This window comes from Ipomoea triloba, chromosome 4 (assembly GCF_003576645.1).
Source record: "Ipomoea triloba cultivar NCNSP0323 chromosome 4, ASM357664v1".
NCBI classification, from domain to species: Eukaryota; Viridiplantae; Streptophyta; class Magnoliopsida; order Solanales; family Convolvulaceae; genus Ipomoea; species Ipomoea triloba.
In genome coordinates this window covers 11,671,690-11,677,316 of record NC_044919.1, presented here as the reverse complement: position 1 = coordinate 11,677,316, position 5,627 = coordinate 11,671,690, and the positions used below count along the sequence as shown (strand labels likewise).

At 38.8% G+C, this 5,627-nt stretch overlaps 1 long non-coding RNA gene across 2 annotated transcripts; it reads right to left on the bottom strand.

Moving 5' to 3' along the window:
* Positions 1 to 259: 259 nt before the first annotated feature.
* On the bottom strand, positions 260 to 1,797 carry LOC116017079. Of its 2 annotated transcripts, XR_004097839.1 has the most exons (3): positions 1,386 to 1,797; positions 611 to 691; positions 260 to 469 (listed from the first exon to the last, which is right to left on the bottom strand). It is a non-coding gene; the product is annotated as an uncharacterized LOC116017079 (long non-coding RNA). The 2 variants fall into 2 exon arrangements; XR_004097838.1 differs by having other exon boundaries at positions 260 to 691.
* Positions 1,798 to 5,627: the final 3,830 nt, after the last annotated feature.

Sequence of the window (5,627 nt, the reverse complement as noted above, 5' to 3'; positions counted from 1 at the left end):
TTGATTGCCTTCCCAAAAAAAATCATGAGATTGATTGCCAATGTGAGTACAAAGCCAGAATAGGAACAATTTGTGTCCATCTCTCATCTCTTATTCATGCATGTACATGTGACTTTGTGTACCAATGCAACAGTCCAAGTTCTTCAACTAAATTTATAATCCCCCCCCCCCCCAACCTCAAACACTCAATGTAAATAAGGAGATTTATTAGCAGAGAGGATGAAGAATGTAAAAGCTGACACTAGATACAGATTTAGTCTTCGGCAAAACTATGCTATTAAGGAGTAATTCAATTCAATGATACTATGTGGTAAAATTAAGATTTACCACTTTCAGTCAAAAAGGATAAGCCTCCAGCTTTATGTTATTGCAGTGTCACTATACTGTAAAACTATTGATTACCGTGGGGCTGCTGGATGCATCATCTGCTGCCCTTCTGATATACATGGCTTTAGTCAATCTTCTTGCTCTAGATTTCATTGGTTCAAAGATGTATGGAAGCATAAAGTTGCATATCAAGAAACAGTTCAGAATCAACACTGTTTCTAAACAAAAATGTCTCAAGCAAAGCATTATATCGGGTAGAAATTATAGAGGAAGTAAAGAATACCTTCCCTTGATGGAATTTCAAGGCCTGGTGCATTCTAGAATGAGTGGTTCTCCTTAAGTACAAGGAGCACTAACACACATCCTTCAAAGACAAAAAAAATTGTCAAAAGTAATCTCATTCCTTCTTCATAAAGATTAGTGCTCTGTACAACCAAAACTGAAGTTGATGTCTTTATCTAAAGGCAACAGCCCACTCCAAAAACTAACCAAGATTGTCATCTTTCTAATAATTTTTTTCAAATGTCTATAAACATTACAACTATGTCATTTGCAATGCATTAATTCATTCTAAAAAGTAGAAACCAGTCCAAAATCACCATTCAATTATAGGTTGCTGCCTATACAAGGACATTATTGTCCCATATTGACTACAATGTAATTCACTGTAGCAGCATAAACACCCAAGAGTGGGCAGCATAGACTACACTGTAATTCACAAGAACTTAAATTTCATGTTATTGTAAGGCATATGTAAAAGTAAATATTCTGCAACCAGAACCAGGTCCAGTCAATACATTGAAGAGAAGACACTTAATAGTCATGAAAGCCAAGTGAACAAGGATTACAGCTACTACACACAAGTTACCTGATCAATACCACATACCTTTAAAAGGCATTAAAAAAGACCACTATGGTTACCACTAGTAAACTAAAACCCTAGGTTAATAATACAACACGATTTAACACGGAATCTTGAAGAAAAAGTTCAAAAAAATCACCAAATCGTCATACAATTACAATAGAGTTGCTGTATTTACTCAGAGTTAAGAATAAACCTGCTGATCGGGAATACGTGGACGACGGTAGCTAAGGTGGAGGCGGTGGCGGTGGTTGCGTCGGCGTCGCAGGGGAGCCGGTGGTTGCGTTGCGGTGGTGGAGACCGTGGAGATCTCGACAAAGTAGATCGGCAGGGGAGGCAGCGTTGGTCTCGGCTATAGAGTGGCGCGGCGTTCCGAAACGACATCATTTGCAGATTGAAGGAGGGAACGACGGGTGGGAGTGGAGACGGCGGCGGCTTTGGCCGTGGAGTGGCGACGGGGAGTCGATTGGTGCATATCTGCGTTGGCCCATCGAGTGGCGATGGCGACATTGAGATCAGATCTAACATTTTAACTAAAAAATTAAAAATTAAAAAAGAAAAATAATAAGCAACTGCGTCCGAAGTTCCCACTTCAGATGCAGCTGGTATAACGCTACGAACCAGCCGCGTCCAAAGTGGTACTTTGGAGTTCGGACGCAGCTGGTCCATTTTTTTTAATAAAAAATAAAATATAATTAAATACTGGACATTTTAATTACAAAAATGCCACCGCGTCACTTTAAGCGTCCGGAGTTGAAACTTCGGACACAAATTGTCCTATATTTTTGATCAATTTTGTACTAGTGACACTTCAGGTAAAGGATCCATCACAATCACATTTGACTTCAAGCTGTTTTAGTCTTCACTCAGTTCTTGGAGGAAACGTATTACCTGATCCGTGTCTCTCTCTTTTCGAATTTCATCCACAAGATCACATGAACACCTCGGTATACATTTACAAATCGAAAGAGGTTGCAATGTGTTCATCTGTTCCCATAATGTTCTGCATCTAGTATAGTATTCATTGATCGAGAGTGTACCTTGCTTGAGATTATAAATCTCACTTTGCAATACGGAAATACGTTGCACGTCACACTGCGAGAATCTTCCTCTCAGATCCTCCCAAACTTCCTTGCCTCTGTCAATGTGCATGATGCTTTGAGCTATAGAAGGATCCATAACTTTGAAAATCCAAGAACAAATCATAAGATTGCATCGTCTCCACGCTGGAAATTGAGGTTGATCATTGTCTAGTGCTTCGATTGATCCATCAACCAAACTCCATTTGTTCTTCACCTCTAACGCGATACGCATGGATATACTCCATGAACCGTAATTTAAACTGCCTACGAGCGGAGGAGTAACTAGGATTGCGTTGGGGCTAGCGTTGCTGTTTAGGAGCAGAGGATTCTCCATATCATCTGCAAAACTTCTCTGATTCTGTGACGACAGATTCCTCTGCGGAATCGTCGTGGAGCTAGGGCGGATCGGCGATCGACTCATCGGCAAAACTGCCTGTGCTCCCCGGCTCTAATACCATGACGCAAAACAGTATGCATGCAAAGCTAAGTGAGTTGGATAGAAGAATGGTAGATATTATTCACGAGTGTGGAGAATGGGAATATATTCTGTTATAGAGAGGATGCAGAGATGAATCACTATATATATACAAACTGCTATGGAGGGAAAAGGGAGTTATAACTAACTCCTTGAAATGTTTAATGACATTGGTGCGCTTCTCCCTGCTGAAGCTACGTCACCCTCCAACAAATTAGAAATTTGGTTAAACGTACAAGTTGAAGGATTTCTTCCCCCCCTAAAACTAGCCATCATAAATTAGGTTAAACATTTCAAAATTGACAATTTCATACTAAATTTGAAACATTGATTTAAATTTTATCCAAACTTTTAAATGTCATAATTTCATACTAAATTTAAATTCTAGATGAAACACCAATATAAATTTGGTTAGAACATTTTAACGTAGTCTAATCCCTTAGCTTTAAAAAATTGATCATCACATAGCTTCTTTAATGCCAAGCTCCCTACCAACCTTCAGCCTCCCTGAACTGCATCTGATCTGTTTTGCGAGTGTTGCAGTCATATATTGTCTCCTATTTTGGGTAATATATATATGGAATAAGGGCCAAATTGGCCACTGAACGTAACGCGATAATGCAATTAGGCCACCGGACCAAAAAAACGTGCAATTACATCACTCAACGCTGCAAATGCCTTCAATCTCACCTGGTAGCCGGTTTATGACCCTTTCTTCCGGTTGATTGCTGACTGGATGATTACTTGGCAATATTTATTCTTTTTCTTTGTTTTCCTTTCTTCCAGCGTGTATATTTCTCTACCATTTCACTTCTCTTCATCCTCGACTCAGATCTCTGTCGTTCCTCACTCAAACATCGTCATCTTCTTCATCCCATTTTTTTTGTTCAGGACTTCACGCCATCTTCATCCTCATCTTCTTATCATAATTTTCTAATCATGTACAACATCATTAAACCACATCATCTTCATCGCCCAAGCAAGAATCGCCGAAAAGCACCATAGGTCGCCGGAAAATGAGCCGGAGCTTGCTGTCGTTGTTGCCATCGCCGGAGGAGGAGAAAGGTCGTCGGAAATGCTGTTGTTACTAACCTTGGTCTGGTCCTGCGTCTTTTGATTTTTTTTGGGGTCAACATTGTTGAATCGTCGGGGTAACAGTGTTACCTTTAGAAAGACCAAATCGAGTTTGGAGAGAAGCAGCTAAGGTGGTGACACGGTGGGTGAAGTCGGAGTAAGAGATTCGGTGACCAGTGGCTGAGTTAATGAGTGCAGTGGAGGAATTCGGCCATGGAAAGGTGTGTTGAAGAGACAAAGCGTATTGGGCGACAGTGAGGGCTAACGATTCCTCCGGATCCCATTTCTAATCGTTGAAGAGGCAATGAGGTTTCTTATCACTGTTATGTGTTTCTGTGCGCTGAGATTTTGCAGTGCGAAAAAAACTGCTAAGACGAATGATGGGCTTTTGGATCTTAAGAATCTAATGAGAGGTTTCTTGCCGTTCACACAGTCCTCACAGAGAAGCAAAGTTTATGCTATTGCGAACCCCCGTAAGAGACAAACGACTAGTGCGTACAAGGCAAATTCTGGTTAATGTTTCATTTTTGAGCTGGGAGGGTGGAAGCGCAATCGGTGGCTTGAGGCTTTGGAATATTCCAGTATGGGAGCAGAAACCGCTCATTGCCGACGACGATGAATTTGAGTTGGTGGAGTTGGTGCAGTCGCAGGAAAATAAATGAATTAAATGAAATATTGCCAAGTAATCATCCCAGTCATCAATCAACCGGAAGAAAGGGTCATAAACCGGCTACCAGGTGAGATTGAAGGCATTTGTAGCGTTGAGTGATGTAATTGCATGTTTTTTTGGTCCGGTGGCCTGATTGCATTATCGCGTTACGTTCAGTGGCCAATTTGGCCCTTATTCCTATATATATAGACTGCAAAAAGCTTATGATGATGGAAGGTTTCACAATGAGTATATTTGAACATGATTGCTATTTTTTTTTAAATAAAAGCATAATATTAAAGAGGAAGACAGCAAATAATAGATCCTTTTATTAATCATATTTCAGTGCAATATATATACAAGATATACCAAGTTCTAATATGACTATAAGACTAATAAAGATGGGGTATTATCATAGTAAAATACCTCTAGTAATGTCCACATCTAATTACTTACAACACTCACCCTTGGACATTACTATATCATACTCATGCCTCGTTGAAATCGCACAGAAAAATCCAGTGGAAAAAAACCCAATGAGAAAAAGAATAAATGATATATGTATGTTAATGTGTTGCACTAGCTGCCTCATTAAAAAACCTTTAATTAAGAAAATAATATCAAAACTCAATCAATGGAAAAAGAGTACATCTAGCTTTTTTCAGGATTGATTTAAGCAAATGACACCCCCTAAAATTAACAGTCTTCAAATACCACACATAAAAACATCTTTCTAAAAATAAGTGTAGAGAGGAATTTTGTGAACGAATCTTCTAGCTAGATTGTCACTAGAGTGAATATCTTGTATAAAAATATTGTGACTCTTCTAGAGTTCACATGGGTTGAATTTTAACGCTATATATATTTTGTCAAATATTCATAAACTACTCATCATTTATCATTTGTCCAACAGAAGCTTTATTGTATTGTCCTTATATAGGACAGTGAAAGTAAAACAAAGCATAACTAGTTTGGGACTTGGTATCATGTGTTAGAAATAATTATTTCCTGACATTGATATATATAATAAATGTTGTAATTTCATAAGGGACTCACGGTGATTGTAATACCCCGTATTTTATTAACATTATTATTTTATCCTAAGGTATTGACATACATGAGTTATGATCTCCCGATACTTCAAAAGAATTTTTATAA